We start from the raw sequence: 17,301 nt of genomic DNA on the forward strand, positions 1-17,301 counted from the left end.
AGCAAAGACTGACGGCTGGCAGGCAGGCCCTGGCACTGTGACCTAGCACAGGGGCAGCTGCGGGTGGAGACCTGGGCTGAGGAGCGCAGCAGACAGTGGAGGGGATCAGAGAAACCTTGGGTGGTGGGCTGAGCACCACCTGTGAGGAGTCTGGCAAGAGTGGGCAGGTCTGGGGAAGCACTGGCTGGCGACGTTCCTACCGCACACATTCCGTCAAGGGCTCCAGCCACATCCTGGGTCTTTCTGCTCATATGCTGTGTAAGCTTTTTATACTGTCACCAAACGGCCTGACAAGGACAGCCTAGAGAAGGGAGAGGTTACTTTGGCTCACAGTACATCAGAGCTCTCAGTTCTCGGTTGGCTGACTCCATTGCTCTGGGCCAGAGGTGAGACAGAGGAGCAGAATTACGGGCATGGCAGGGAAAAGCAGCTCAGGACATGGCCACCAAGAAGCACCAGGAAGGGGTGGGGAGGAGAGGCCAGGAAGCACCAGGAAGGGGAGGGGAGGAGAGGCCAGGAAGCACCAGGAAGGCATGGGGAGGAGAAGTCAGGAAGCACCAGGAAGGGGTGGGGAGGAGACACCAGGAAGCACCAGGAAGGGGTGGGGAGGAGAGGTCAGGAAGCACCAGGAAGGAGTGGGGAAGAGAGGCCAGGAAGCACCAGGAAGGCATGGGGAGGAGAGATCAGTAAATACCAGGAAGGGGTGGGGAGGAGAGGCCAGGAAGCACCAGGAAGGGGTGGGGAGGAGAGGACAGGAAGCACTGGGAAGGGCTGGGGAGGCCAGGCCAGGCCAGGCACATATATAGTCCATGGCTACCCCCAGTGACCTACTTCCTCTAACTAGTTCTATATCCCAGTAGTTCACTTGGCTGTCAGTGGATTAATCCATTTACTGGATTAATGGATTAATTCACTGGTGAGGTCAGAAACCTAGCCATTGTCTCAAGGCCCCACCTCTGATCTTGGCTACCCTGAGGGCCAGGCTTCTGACACATGAACTTTTAGGGACATTCCACACCACCCAAACCACAGCATATGTTCTCTCTCACCTTCCCCCATCTTGATATCCGCTACAGAACCTTTAACTCTAGAGGAAAGTGTGCATGTAGTGTTTCAAAGAGTGAGCAACTCCCACCCTTCCCTGAAGAACTGACCTTTGACCATCCGGTCGCTACCAGTCCTGTTTATAAGCAGTGGAAGGTAAAAGGGGAAGTTGGAAATTAACTATGCCTTTAGATTCTATACTTTACAGCTGCCAGAAAGAAAGGAAGAAAGAACCAGGAGAAAAGGGGGAAAAAAAAAAAAAACAAGAAAAGAGAAAAAAGGATGAGTTCTCAGTCTGATTTTATCTCTGTCTTAATCTTGAGATTTTGGCCATGGTTTTTCCTCTTTAACTACACACACACACACACACACACACACACACACACACTATTCTTGGAAAAGTGGTAGTGCTTTATACCAATCATCTGTTTATTTGTTCAATTGTTTAAATCAGCATGCCTTTTTCTTTTTGCCTTCCAGATGGGAAGATACCTACTCAGAGAGATGACTTGGAATAAAGTTGTGGTCATGTCATTTTGAGAAAGGGGACAGTGATCCCCATGAGACTGTCACGCAGGACGAGGGGCAGACCTCTGCCCTGTACAGAGGCTGGCTTCCTCTCAGGGTTTCTAAACTCCATGTGGCTGGTGGGAGCAGCAGTTTGACTCCTGAGCTTTGAGCTCCTGATTGATTAGCTGCTGTTAGTCAACTACTAGCGGGATGCTGGGCTGGGGTGGGGGTGGAGCGAGGCTGACGTGTTCTGAGGTGATGGTGGAACATCATGGTGGAAGGGTGTGTGCAGAGAGCTGCTCAGTTCATGGCAGCCAGGAAGCAGAGAGAGAGGAGGGAGGGAGGGATAGAGGAGCACCAGGGACTGAATACGACCCCCAATCGGCCTACCCCCCCCACACACACCCTGCTGCCTACAGTGACCTTTCAGTGATGAAGCCGTCATGGAATCCTCCACACAAGAGGTCACAGCTCCCGGCATCCAATCATTCCACCTCTGAACCATCCTGCCTCCTCTCATACTTGAGCTTGGGGACGCTGCATATCCAAGCCATGGCAGCGGGGCCATGTGTGGGTGTGAGGAATCAGGGAGAGTGCGGAGCTTGGCTGTGTGCTCAAGGACTCTTGCGTCTCAGAGGAGGCTGGGCCACACCCCAGAGCAGTCCATCCACCCCACTGTGTCCCCCGGCCACAGTCAACGCATGGAGCACAGAGTGGAGGGCCTACTCTCCAGGAAGGACCTTGCTCTGGAAGGAGGAGGAGGGGCCGGGCCTTCTTCTCTGTTACGCACTGGACTCTTAATCTGAGAGGTGGTGATACTTGGGAAATGAGTGCTTCAATCCCATATGAAGTTTGTTCTTTCGGAAAACCAGAAACTTCTCCAAAATTTATGCTGAGATAAACACGACCAGGAAGTTCAAGGTCAAAGTGTCCTCATGTTAAGTGCAATAGGTGATCGTTGGACTTGCGGCTTCTGGGACCAGCACAAATGCCCACACATAATATAAACACTGTGGTGAGAATGTAGAATAAACAGCAAGAAAAAGATTCTTGAGCGTTTCCTGTCATTTGAGAGCATATTCCTAGTTATGGTCTGGGAGAGCACTGCCCAGAACAAGGTCCCAAATATATGAAACATTGATATGGTTTCAATACAAAAATGGTGGGAAAAACTTGAAGAAGTCCACTCCTGTCCCTGGGCCTCCCATCCTGTTCTCACCCAAACTTCATAGCGTACTTGTGGACTGTGTTCGGGATGGGTCGCGGGGCCCCCACAGGAGTATGCAGCATTGTGAGCTACCACCAGATGCCTCCCTGTGCAGGGGGCACATGCAAACAGCTCCCCGCAGCCCCAGAAAAGGTAAGAATGCCTGCTTTCCCTCAGCCTGCTCAGAACAGTGTCAATCTCTCCAGTGAAGCACCTGGAACGCCTTTTCCTCTTAAAAGCACTAACGAATATTGCTGTCATTTAAATGCAGGGACCAACACTTCATTGTTATTGCATCCAGTCACTTTTTAAATAACCTAGTTTCAAGTTGTTTTTAATTCAGTGATGACCTATAACTAAGGGAAAATGCCATTATTGCTCCTTTCCCCGGCCACTTCACCTTTCACATGAAAGCAATGTTTGGACATTTCTTCTCCTAAGATTCTAGTGGGTGAACTGAGGGTAGCTGCTTGACAAAGAATCATGTCTACACCGCAGTATGTGAGCTGTAGGAATCCAGCAGAGACTCTAGAGCAGGAGGGAGATGAGCAGAAGTTAAAGTGCAATCACCTGCTGGTCTTTGTGAAGAAAGAGTTAATCTACAAATCTGCCAGGGCAAGTCCCTAGACCTGGTTTAGGCAAGGCTACTTGATCACCTCTCTCTCTTTCCGTCTAATGCATACACACTTACGCACACAGGCATGTGCATGTGTGAATTTTTATGTGAGTTAATCAACATCTGATCATTTTAGTGTTTTATTTGCACGTAAACAAAATTATTTTTTTAAATTTATTTATTTCAATTCATTGTACACAAATGTGGTACAACTGCTGTTTCTCCAGTTGTACACGAAGCAGAGTCGCACCATTAAACAAAATTCTCTACATACACAGACCGGTCAGAGGCCAGAATATTTTCTATTGGCCAACCAGTCTTACGTGCAGAGAGTTCATCATCCCATTTATCATAGAACTCAGGCTTCTAACACTGACCTTTCTATTTAGGAACTAAGCTGTGAGCACTTGTCAGAAATGATGGATCAAAATCGGGGGTAGATTTTCCACACCAAGTATTGCACGTTTGACCCGCTCTCATGGCACGGCCTCCAGTGACCCTACCAGCCCGGGGGCTCTACCTTCCAACGTGGCTGCATCCACTGAACTTTGGTAAGCTCTCCCTGCGAATGCCAATGTTTTTTCTTTGTGTGTATGAAAAGGGCAAACACTCCTAGCAGCAGCCACATACCTGGAAAATTATACATTTGACTTGCTGAAACATCTATATCAGGTAAGAAAATGTCAGGTAATTAGGAATCCTGGGAGAGCTCATGAATTTTTATACTTATATCCGATGCAATTTCCTTTGAAAACCAGTGCTCAACTTTGAAAGTGTGTTAAAAAAATCAAAGCCAGACTTTCTCTTCCCAGGTACGAGTCGTGCTGGGCACTGCCATTTATCTGTCAAATTTTAAACACTTTAGAGTTTTTAAAATGAACAAACTCTTATTGATCAACAACTTCATTATTTTTAGTCTATACTAATGAAATAATTCATTTTATCCCCAAAGCAATTCCATCTGACAGTAGATTGCTGCTGGCGATGACAAATGACTAAATCCCACGTGTGGGGATCCTGCTACCTAGAACAACCTTTGATCAAGGGCCTCTGCTGGATCTGGTTCCGCCTTCTAAGAGTGACTCTCCAAATCCACATCTAGAATATTTAGCGCTCTAGATCCACGGTGTCATTTTACACTGCATCCCTATCCTAAAAGAACAAGGTGACACTTTTCCTTCCAAACACAACAGCATGCAAATGAACGACAGAAAGTTTTGAATGAAAAGACTTCAGAGACTAAAAGGACGGTGAACAACTGGGATGATCAAGCTGGCATTTAAAAAATGAGTGAATTCTTCTGTGATGGAGATGTCTCGTGTCCACTGATGATGCTGTCCTGTGATGAAAAAATCAGACCCGATTATAAAATATAAGAACATTATGCTGAAAAACCAAGGCCTGGGGAAAGGGTTAAACTCCCCTCCTCTGCTGTCAGCTTCATTCACCAGGGGTCCCTACCTGCTGGGTTGTCAATAGCTGTCTCTAGGCACCCCTGTGCCAGACTTTCAAGGCCAGAGATTCAACAGATGCGTGTGAAAAGTCCTTTCTTCTTACACTTGGTAACTTTCTCAGCTCTGTAGGAGTGAGGCGGCATCAATTAATTGCTAGGCCAATTAACCTTGTAGGGTTAGTTCCTAGAAGTATTTCTCCTAGGGAGGTAAACTCAAGTCATCTTGAGTGACTGCCGCCTGTGGGGAAGGCCCCTGCGTGACATCAGAAGGCCCCTGCATGACATCAGAAGGCCCCTGCATGATAACACTGGTAAGTGTCCTACTGCCTTCGTCCTGCACCTGTGGTGGTCACGTAGCCCAAGAATTCAAACCCATGAATGTAATGATTAAGAAATTGTGTCAGGGCTGGGGTCCTGGCTCGGGGGTAGAGTGCTTGCCTAGCATGTGTGGCACTGGGTTCAATTCTCAGCACCACATAAAAAAATCAACAAAATAAAGGTAACGTGTCCATCTATAACTAATAAAAATATTTTTTAAAAAAGAAAGAAATGATGTCAAAGGTACTGTAAAAGCCCTGTGTAACCTCAGCTGGGGGCCTAGAACTTCCGAGCACCAGCTCATCCGGGGTAGGGTTAGTGGCGCTTGGTCTCTTGCTGAGCACGACTTCCACAGTATTTCTAACAGCCTGTAACCCAAGACAAGCAAAGAAAACAAGCCTGACAACTTCAGGCTCTACCTAAGGCACAGAGAGATTAGATACTTGGCCAAATCTTCCACGACCGTATTGCTTTTCCCCAGGGCCTGAGTCCTCAGGATGCATGGCTAGATCACCAGTGATTCAGTAATTTGAAGCCAGCTATATATTTGCCTGTGCATGTTAAGCTTTCCTTTCAGGATTCAGTGAGCACTTCCTGTCGCTGTGGGCCTGTGAATCATCTGCGTGTGACAGTCATCACACACAGCCCATGGTGAAGACGGCCAAACGTAAAACTCGTACCCTCCATGGCTAGGTGTCCTGGGGGAGTGAGAGGAGGGTGGTCTCCTTAACGTGTACCAGAAGCACACAGGACTCGTCAAGCCCAGGGCAGAGTTTTTCACTCAGTAGGTCCAGAGTGGAGCCTGAGAATTTGTATTTGCAACAGATTTCCAGCAGGTGCCAAGGTCACAGTAAGTCCAGGGACCACGACAGGAAAAGCCACAGCGTGGGAATGAAGCATATGGCTGCTATTGATGCTACTAGATGTAAAACTAGGAGGTAGTGAGGGTGGAGTTCACCTGCACATGTGGCGTAAGTTTTATAGACTCACCAAGGACTTCACGTGGCCCTTTCACCTCCTGGGCCTTAATGGTAAGAAGATGCAAAGCCCATCTAAGATGCAAAACCCATCTAAGGATGGGTTAGCTGATCAGTGAACTAACTCATGAGCCTTTTGTTTACTTAAAGAGTCCTGTGTAACACAATGTGAACAAACATTTGGAAAAGTAAGTGTTTCGCACACTTACCATGTTAAGTGACATTTAATGCCCACTCTTGATGAGATAGGGGCGTCACCTGGAGTGATTCTGACACGAGGTGAACCACCCACTCATTCAGGGTCAGATGGCAGTTCATTCCTAAAACTGGGGTGCGTGATGGGGCCCTGTGGAGCGCGATGTGTGCTCCTCAGCTTGAAACGACCTTGATTGCTTCCTGCAGAGTGTGCTGGATGTGTGGGTTTAATTAAATAATTAAATGATTAATTTTGGTATCAGATATCGACCCCAGGGGCGCTTAACCACTGAGCCACATCCCAGCCCTTTTTTAATTTTATTTTGAGACAGGGTCTCACTCAGTTGCTTAGAGCCAAGCTAAACTGCTGAGGCTGGCTTTGAACTTGTGATTCTCCTGCCTCAGCCTCCAGAGCTGCTGGGGTGACAGGAGACCTGTAGTTTTATTCAACAAAAAACAAAGGCACAGATCACCTGAGATGAAGACTCATAATGTGTTGAGGGCCGTCTTGGACAAGATGGAGCCTGGCAGTGAGCCAAAGGGCACTGGCTACCAAAATAAGGAAGTATCCATAAAGGCTGCTTGCTTACTAGTTCCTTATGGAGACTTATGACGTGTTAATGCCAAGTTCAAGGATTGGCTATCTAATATCATGCCACACATGGACAGCTCATGATTTATATAGTGTTATGCTGGCATTCCTCTGCATGCTCTCCTGCATGAGAGAAAGCTTTGCTATAATTGGCTGATAAGCTAGGAGCCTGGGGGAGGACAGAGGGAGAGAGAGGAAGAAGGAAGCTAATAAACAGAAGGCAGGAGACAGAGAAACAGGGAGGATGCAATAAATCTCGTCAAACTAAAGATTAGTAATGTCTCCTTTCTCTGGGCCGGTTCCCCTGGACGGAACAATAATGCACGTGTGGGACAGATGCAAGTGTCATAAGCCAGCGTGTCCACGGAAGCGCTTCAGGATGCATGAGCCCGGCATTGCTGTGGTGGATCAACCCCAACAAGCATCTGGAGCCCTTTCACAGATACTCCATGTACTGTACAGACACATCGGTGAGTCCTTACACAGCCTTCAGCTGAATTTCCTGGCTTATGGCCGCCCCATAGAAGAGGATTTATTGAGCTTGAATTTTCCTCCTCCTCAAAGGGCAAGACACGGCCCACTCTGTCCTAACACAGGCACACCACACTGGTTCTCCTAAGTCACAGCCACTCAGGGAACACTCCCCGATTCATCTCAAGGACAAGAGATGTTCTCATCTTGCCGCCCAGAGATTCAAACTTTCCTAAGGACAGTCAGAACGTGTTACCACGATACATAGTCAAAAATAAACAGACGCTTCCTAAGAGTTTGACTTTGTGACGATGTCATTCCTCCTTGGAAAAGTGAGCTGGATAATTCGTACGACTTGTTGGTTGCGGTGCTTCTTGGTTCATGGTAAGGGGTCAAGAAAGTATAGCTGCCATGACTTCCGTCTTATTTGAGTATCACAAGGCCTAAGTCAGCACTCCAGACTTCTGCTCTGGTACCTGGAAGCAGTCAGTGCCTAGCAGGGAGTATTAATTATTTATTTTCCTATGTACAATCTACCAGGACTCGTCAATCTGACTCCTATCCCAACTGGACTGAGAATTTTTTTTCCTACCATTTTCCATTTGAGAATCTCTCAGGGTTGAACATGAGTGCTGAATGTTCCCCACCCTATTATTGCTTCACCACATTGACACTGTATCTCCTCTACCTTAATTTATAGTTCCTGCGTGAAACCTTGGTCCAGTTTTTGGAACAGGATTGAGACTATGCAGAATGATCAAGGAGCAGACGGAATTCACTTTTGCTCCCACCTCCCGCCCCCAGGACTCAGCCTTCTCTGTGCACCCCGACTCTTTTTTAAAATTATTTGTTCTAATTGGTTATACCTGACAGCAGAATGCATTTTGACTCATTGTACACAAATGAAGCACAACTCTTCATTTCTCTGGTTGTGCATGATGCAGAGTCACACTATCCGTGCATCGTACATGTATATAGGGTAATAATGTCCACCTCATTCCACCATCTTTCCTACCCCCATACCAGCTCTAACCTCTCATTCCCCTCTCTGCAATCTAAAATTCCTTCCTTGCCCACTCCCATTGTGGATCAGCATTCACACATCAGAGAAAGCATTTGGCCTTTGTTTTGGGGGATTGGTTTATTTCACTTAGCATGATATTCTCCAACTCCATTCATTTACTTGCAAATGCCATAATTTCATTCTTTTTTAAGGCTGAGTAATAGTCCATTGTGTATATGTACCATATTTTCTTTATCCATTCATCTATTGAAGGGCATCTAGGTTGGTTCCATAATCTGGCCATTGTGAATTGAGCTGCTATAAACATTGATGTGACTACGTCACTGCACTATGATGCTTTTAAGTCCTTTGGGTATAGACCAAGGAGTGGTATAGCTGGTTAAAATGGTGGTTCCATTCCAAGTTTTCTAAGGAATCTCCATACCTCTTTCCAGAGTGGTTGCACCAATCTGCAGTCCCACCAGCCATGTATGAGTGTGCCTGTTCCCCCACATCCTCACCAACACTTACCATTGCTTGTATTCTTGATCATTGCCATTCTGACTGGAGGGAGATGAAATCTTAGAGTAGTTTTGATTTACATTTCTCCAATTGCTAGAGCAGTTGAGCATTTTTTCATACATTTGTTGATCTGTGAAGTGTCTGCCGGTTCCTCAGTTATTTATTGATTGGGTTGTTTGTTTTTTGGTGACTCCTCCATTTGTCCTGAGCTCTCGATGTCTTTTTCTCTATCCATTTCCATCCTATCAGTTGCACAACTATTGACAGGGTGTCTCCTCTGCATTGCCTGGGGCCACTCTGTTAGACACTGCAATTAAAAAATAAATTAGGCACCATTCATTCTCCCAATTAAAGACTTTTCTTAAGCAGTTGTGAAACTATCAGTAAAATGGCATACACATTTTTTTTTCTGGACCCTGACGCCCACAGCCCAGTGGTGACAGGAATTCAACTCAGCATGTTAAATGCTGTTAACAATATCCTTTTTTATATTTTATTATGACTCTTTGTTCAGAAAAATATGTTTTATGAAATATGTACTAACAACATTCTGAGAGCTGCCTTGTTAGCAAATTCTCTGAAAAGCTCTTCCTGTGCATTTACTACGTTAGTATGTTTTCAGCCATTTGTTCTACCATTGGCTGCATTCTAAGAACTCTTTCCTCCTGAGCTGACCCTAATTAAGCTCACTGTAGTGTCTTTTCACGTGTTATGCATAAGTTTGCACAATTAGTCTAGCACAGAGGTTGCTACTGCTTTTTCTTTCTTGTCTTGTTTTTCTCTCCTCAAAGTTCAATGGCTGGGACAGGAGTCAGGAGCCTGGAGCACGGGCTCTACCGAGTTTGCTGTCCATGTGAGGAGAGTGTCTGGGCACATGGGTGTCCATTTCTACATTGCAATTGTAAATACACACATGGTGTGACCAGTCACAGACGGTTTATGGCCGATCCCCGACAGGTCCATTGTGCAGAACTGAAATGTCGTACCTTTGAGCCATCACCTCCTGTATCTCCCTCCCTCCAGCCCCAGTGACCTCTGTTCTAATGTTGCTGTGAGTTTGACTCTTGGAGTCCACAGTCCAGTGAGGTCGTGTAGCTTCTGTCTCTCTGTGTCTGGCGATTTCACTTGGCACAATGCTCTCAAGTCCAAAAGGCAGGGTTTTCTTCTGTTTAAGGCTGGATGATTTTACATTGTGTATGCATACCATGATTTCTTATCCAGGCATCTGCTTTGATAAACATGTATCTTGCCTATTTGTCTTGACTCTTGTGAATAATGCCACTGTGAACATGGGATGCACATGACACATCAAGATTCCAATTTCAGTCCTTTTGGGTATGTGGACCCCAAAGTGGCACTGTTGGATGTCATGGTAGTTCTACTTTGGGTTTTTGTTTGTTTGTTTCTTTGGTAGCAAGGATTGAAGCAGCCAGGGCTGCTTAACCACTGAGCCACATCCCCAGCCTTTTTTCTTTTTTCTTTTGAGATGAGGTCCACTAAGTTGCTCAGAACCTTGTTAAATTGCCGAGGCTGGCCTTGAACTTGGGATCCTCCTGCCCTAGCCTCCTGAGCCATGGGGATTATAGGAGTGTGCCACCTCACCCAGCTCACACTGTTTTCCATAAAAGCTGTACCAATCTGCATTCTTACCATCAGCGTATAAAGGTTCTCTTTTGTTCACATCCTTACCAACATTTAGCAGCACTTTAAATAATAGACATCCGAAGAAGCATGTGTGATATGTCATTGTGTTTCGATTTTCATTTCCTGATAATTAGTGATGTTGATCAATTTTTCATATACCTGTTGTTCATCTGTCTTCTTTTGAGAAATGTCTATTTGAGTCCCTTCTTCATTTTTAAAGTGGCTATTTGCTTATTGCTCTTTCTTATTTATTTTGAATATTAACACCTTATCAGATACATGATTTGCAAAAGATTGAAATTGGACTCTTATGCCATACTCAAAATCAACTCAAAATGATTTACAGACCTATATATAAGACCTGAAACCACAGAACTCCTAGAAGAGAACCCCAGGAGGAAGCTCCTGGACAGTGACCTTGACAGTGATGTTTTGATGCGATACCAAAAGCAAAAGCACTAAATCCAAATATAAGCAGGTGGAAGTATATGAAAATAAAAAGCCTCTGTCCAGCAAAGGAAACAATCAGTGAAATGAAAAGGCAGCCCATGGAATGAGAGAAGACACTAGTAAAAATATTTTGGGTGGGCGGACTCTAGTAAATTATATAGTAAAGGCTTTGAACCACAGTGAATTTCTCTGTACCTGCAGAACGAGTCATAGCACTCTTTCAAAACTGCAGCTAAACAGTAAAGACAACTCAAAAGAAAATCAGTTGACTGCAGAGGTGCCAAAGAAACCCATGAAAATACAAACCTATTCAATCACTTTATCTTCTACATATGATGGGAAAGGTTATGATTTTAAAACCCTTTGCCATTTAACATGCCTTTGCCTTTAACATTCTCTTGGCCTCCTTGTAGAAACGTAAACTGCAAAATGAAATCACCACCGTGTGATCACTTTAACTACTCTAGCCTTCTTTCCCTTCTGCACATCAGTTTTAGAACAGAACAAGAGCTTCAGAGGTCACATCATGTACCAGGCATCCGTCATTTAGCCATGAGCTTCCTCAAGCTGAACTATTGTCTTCCATCCCACGTGGCCAACTGCTGGAAGTTGTGAGTAGACCAGGAAGGATCCAGTCTCTCATTTTCGACAGACAGCGAACAGCATGACTGACAGGAGGGGGAAGTGCATGGAATGGCTGATACTTGACCAGCGAGCTTTCATTTGACAGAGTTTTAGACTTTACATATTAATACACATCTGGATAGAAATGGAAGGTAGGGAAGGAATGCATAATGTGTAATTAGACAATAATTAATTCCCCTGGAACCGTGTCCTTTGGCTCCCTAGAGAACTGATCACTCATAGAGATGAGGAACAGGTAAATCATAAAGCTGGGAACAGGTGAGTATCACATCAGGGAGTTGCTAAGCTGCAAACCCAGCAGAGAACAGGAACCACCAAGGTTGGAGAGGGAAGAAGAAAAAACATAGAATTGAGAAAGGAGTGTGAAAACCCAGCCTGCCCTCCTACCACGTGGCAAGGCCAGGGTGCACGTGCTGCTGTGCTGTTACTGGCACCACAGCCGGAGACCGAGGTGTGCGCCATCTTGCCACCCCCTCCATTGCCTGAGTGAGGGACTCAGCAGAAGGGACTTTGCTCAGGAGCTGGGGAAGGATAATGTGTCTGGTTTGAAAAGGATCTCTCATGCTGCCAAGTCATTTTCAGAAATGAGGCCTTAGGCGCAGAGGGCTTTGCAAAGATTTCTAAATCTGGCTCCATGAAAGAATCAACTTTTGTGTGACTCACACAAGGGAACATATGGCCAGTCAGGGAGAAGACTGTACCCACACCACAGGCATTATCTGTTTCCCTCCTGCTTGTGATAGTGAGGGATGTGCGAAAGCAGAAGCTTTCCCCACCTTCTCAGCACACACACACACACACACACACACACACACACACACACACACCCCTGAATACATGTTTGCATCCACACTCACACTCTCTGTGCAAGGAGGATGAGAAGGTCTTCTATTTGAAAGTGATTGAACATGAGAGTGAAATGCAAATTTGTCAAGATTCCTGTAATTCCTTCCCTTAAATTATGACCATCAAACATATCTCCAGACATTGCTAAATTGCAAAATCCCCCCAGTTGAAAACTCCTGTTCTGGGGAAGACCTCATCATGGAGTGACAGTATCTCTCTCCTTTTACCTGTTACTTGGACATCCCGGACCATGAAGTGAAAATTAAAGTGAATAAACCCACTGACAAGTCTTGGAAAGAGCAGATGTTTCCTGGCAGTAACGGGGGAAGCTAGTGGTGCATGGCAAATTACTAGAATTACTTCTCGATGGGAGAGTCTTGGCAGGCAACCTCAGCAAGCGTGGAGTTAGATGTGCTTCATTTTTATGCCAAATATCAACTGATTTCTTAATTGTGTGCCCCTGGTATTTTTCAACTAATATCCAGACTAAGCAGAAATGTCGCCTTTCTCTGCACATCACAAGATGAACGGCAGAGAAAGTTGCAAGGGACCTAGAAATAATGTGAAAATGTAGAGTCATTCAGTTTTCAGCCTGGGAGCATACTTATATGTTCTAGAAGCTCTTCCGTCTCTTTGACATGTAAGTAGGCCAGGTTCCCCTGTAGCCCCTTCTCTGCTGTGATCTGGATTCCTACAGGCACGTATCGAGTCTCACTTCATGGGGTTTTCCCAGAACTCTGCTCCTGCCCTCTCTAACATGTTAGCGTATGTCCATATTTTTCCATAGGTCAAGAGTCCATAATCTTTATACACATAATTAGCTCATTTCCAGGCACAATTAGGTGTCCAACTAGTATATTGAATGAATGACTGAATACTTCACAAGCTGAAATACATGCACATCTGTTATGGTTTAGATGTGAGGTGTCCCCCAAAAGCTCATGTGTAAGACAATGCAAGAATGCTCAGAAGTGAAATGATTGGGTTATGAGAGCTCTAATCTAGTTGGTGGATTAATCCACTGATGTGGATTATCTGGGTGGTACTTATAAGCAAGTGGGGTGTGACTGAAGTAGGTGGATGGATGGGGGCATGACTTGGGGGATATTTTTCCCCCTGGTGAGTGGAGCTTTCTGCTTCCTGGTTGCCATGTCCTGAGCTGCTTTCCTCTGCCAAGCCCTTCCACCATGATGTTCTGCCTCACCTCAGGCCCAGAGCTATGGAGTTGGCCCACCATGAACTAAATCTCTGAAACCATGAGCCCAAATAAACTTTTTCTCCCCTTAATCTTCTCATCAAGACTTTCGGTCACAATGACCAAACAATCCGAGTAAAACAACACCCATGTTTCATTGTGCCACACATGGCCGGGCCCCCTTCTCTCTCCCATGATAGGAAAACAATATTCTGTGACACTTTAAGGCACAGTAAGGGAGATTTGTTCAAGAGTGAGCGGAGGGTGATGACTGAGATGACTATGGGGAGTGAGATTTCCTAGTGCAGAAGACAGCCTGAGCTCTAAACCCAGCATGGGCAAGTGGGAATTTAGAGGCAAAGGCCCAGTGGGGGTTAGTGCATAGAAAATGAGCACAAAATTCAGGGATGTCTCCGTCCTTCTATGTCTATAAAAAAAGACCTCAAATTAGCTGATTTTTTTTTAAAACAGAGACTTATTAGGGGACAGTTCAGGAGGCTGGGAAGTCCAAGGGTAGGGTGTCCATCAGAGCCTTCGAAGCACAGCAGAAAGCGCAGGGCCGGCAGGCTCCTGTGGAAGAGAGAGACACGAGAGGCGGCCTTGCTTTCTGATGGCCTCTGCTTGCTCACCTTCCCAGGGTCTCCTCTCCTCTAAGCGATTCTGGTTTAAGAAGCAGCAGTTCTGGGGACTCACCCATTCGGGCCATAGCGTTAGAGGCCTTTTAGGGTCTTCTCTTTCTCCGGTATTTACATGCAACTCGTCAGTAAAATCTTTGGACTCAACTTCAGCGTCCATCCCAAATCTTACCGTGCGTGGCGGCTACTCCTGCTGCCGTGGGTTGAATGTCCGTCTCCTCCAAAGTTCACAGGCTGAAACCCTAATCGCCAGTGCCGCAGTCCTGGGGCTGAGTTCTAGGGGGAGGGGTTTGGCTCAGGAGGGCTGCACATTCCCGGACAGACGAATGCCGCAGTGGCAGGGGCTTTGGAAGTGGGCTCCCCTTCCTCCCTCTGCAGGATGCAGTGTTCCAGGTGCCATTGTGGAAGCAGAGAGCAGCCCTCACCAGGCACCAGACTTGCCACCACCTTGAACTTGAACTTCAAGCCTTCAATACCAAAAGAAATGGATTTCTGTTTTTCATAGATTCTCCAGTCTCAGATGCTCTGTCATAACAATCACACACGGGCACACACACACAGATGCACACACTCACGCACACACACACAGATGCACATGCACACACACGCACACACACATACATATGCATACACACAGATGCACATGCACACACACACACACACACACACGAAGCAGGGGGATGAAGTCACCCTCCTCTTTGGCCCCATTTGCTGTCATTGTCTCCCACCTCATGTCCCCGCCTCTGCCCTTGCTCCCCGGCAGCTGCCCAATTTATCTTTCTAACTCACAATCCACAGTAAAGTTCCCCAGGATATTTGTATCACACTCAGAAAAAACGACCACATCCTCTCTTCTCTGGGCTGTTCTGAAATTTATTCTACATGTTACATGGCGTTGACCCTAAGGAGCCTGCAGAAGATTGTCCGAGTGGAGGTGGGGCTCCCTTGATTGGCCCTGGGCCTATCAGTTCCCATGGAGGCAGGGTCGATTGGGGAGATGGACGCAGGCAGAGAAGCAGCGACGCCAGGCACAGAGGGGGTGACTCAGAACAGTCTCTCTTCAGCTAATCTATTGATTGCATTCAGAATTGAGAACCTGTTATGGACTTACTGTTCTGCAGGGAATCTGCCCAGCCACTTCTACATTATTTATGAAAAACCCCCTGTTGATTCACTGCTTAGTGGGCACATGTAATACCCATTAAATCCGAGTTACTGGAAATGCCTTTTGTAGTCAACTTTCCCAAATCACTGGATACTTTCTATGGTATTTGTCCACGTGGCAAATACGCCATTCCTCATCCAAACTGGAAATGGTATGTATCACTAAAATCTAATAAAGTTTTGGGAAAGTCTTCCAAATGTCTGATTCCAGAAAGGCAATTTCTTCCCTTTCTCTCATCCTGAGTGTAATTGAAATGCAGAGAGGGGGCGCCCACAGGGGCTCTGTTGGTGTCCAGATGGACAGTTCTGCTTCTCATTATGATGAGCTGTGCTATTGAAGATTAATTGGCATTTTCAGCTGTGCTGGGTTGCCAGCCAGCCCACAGAGAGAGCTGATGATTTAGAATTCACAAAACATTGATCCTCAAATTCCAACTCCAGATTCATAATTTGTTTTAACTTATACCTCAACACTTAACTTTTTAAAAAAATCACATAAAATGTAAAAAGTTGACTAAATAGTAAGTTAGTCATCTTTAAATAAATCAACTGGTGAAATTACTGACCCATGCCAAGCACTGTTCTGGAGAAGGTGCTGAGAACACAGGAAATCCCAGCTACCCATCAAGCTGAAATGTCTACAAATCCAAAATAGTTGAGGCAGCATATTGTTAGTTTATATATCTTTGGAAGATTCATAGAGAAAAAATGAAATGGGACATTTTTAAATAATAAAACTTTATAGTTATAATTTAAACTAAAGACTCTGAAAATCTTACAGATATTTGTGGATTTTGCAATTCTGGGTGTGTGTAAGTGGACATGAATTGTATAAAGGAGTGTGAATCAACCAACTAAATGTTTTCCTTGCACTTTATATCAAAGTTATAGTCATTCAGACACAGATGTCATGACTTTTTGTCAATCCTCTTAACATTTCTTCCATGTAGGAAATTGCAAAAATGTATAGATAATTCTTGATAATTGAGAAAGACAGCTATTCTTTTCAGGTGTATATTTTTTTCTTCATGAGAACCGATTAGAGGCATTGGTCAAGATTTACTACTCATCTACTTTAATTTAGCCACGCAATACTGTTATTGGGAAATTATGCTTGTGAGTGGTTAAATGGCGGTATTGTATTATCGAAGAACTGGGTAGAACTTTCCTAGATTAGTGATTATTTAGAGTTAGATTTTGCCTCAGTGCACAGAATATAAGTGAAATCTCACCTGCAGCTTGAGGAAAGAAGCAGTTGGAGGTGAAGACGTGCAGGGAGGGGTCTGGGGGCTGGGCCCCTCCCCTCCTCCTTTCCTCTCCCCTTCCCTCCCCTCCCCTCCTCTCCCCTCCCTGAGGCAGGGCGGGGGTCTCTGAGGAGCAGCTTTCTCACACAGGAGCCCTCTGAGGGAGAATCTGTCCCTCCCAGTTCTCACCCCTGCGATCAGGGTCAGAGGACTTTGCCCAAGGTTGGTTAAATATTCTTATTTCAACTTGCTTTTCCTTACCGAGTTTCAATAGGACTCCTTATAATTGCCTGGTTAACTAACCTGACACTAGTGATCTTCCTCCAAAAGGTACCTGACTAACATGTTAACACAGCTTGTTTCTAAAGTGAAGTGATAAAAAAAAATGTAGTTTGTGCTGCTCTTGCAACATGTGTACAAATCCTTGAATATAGATATGATGTCGGAAATGGAACATTTTTCACATAATATTATATTCATAATAAAACTGCATTTTAGAAACAGCATGTGTATGTGGGCCCTGGAGGCTGGAAGCGAAGAAACGGAATGTTGTCCAAGACACTTCAATCT

At 45.4% G+C, this 17,301-nt stretch overlaps 1 long non-coding RNA gene across 1 annotated transcript; it reads right to left on the reverse strand.

The window, feature by feature from the left end:
- Positions 1-7,234: 7,234 nt before the first annotated feature.
- LOC306643213 lies at positions 7,235-16,790 on the reverse strand. The gene is made up of 3 exons (XR_013758854.1): positions 16,720-16,790; positions 8,943-9,215; positions 7,235-7,859 (listed from the first exon to the last, which is right to left on the reverse strand). It is a non-coding gene; the product is annotated as an uncharacterized lncRNA (long non-coding RNA).
- Between the last annotated feature and the right edge of the window lie 511 nt (positions 16,791-17,301).

This window comes from Sciurus vulgaris (assembly GCF_902686455.1).
Source record: "Sciurus vulgaris genome assembly, chromosome: 13".
NCBI classification, from domain to species: Eukaryota; Metazoa; Chordata; class Mammalia; order Rodentia; family Sciuridae; genus Sciurus; species Sciurus vulgaris.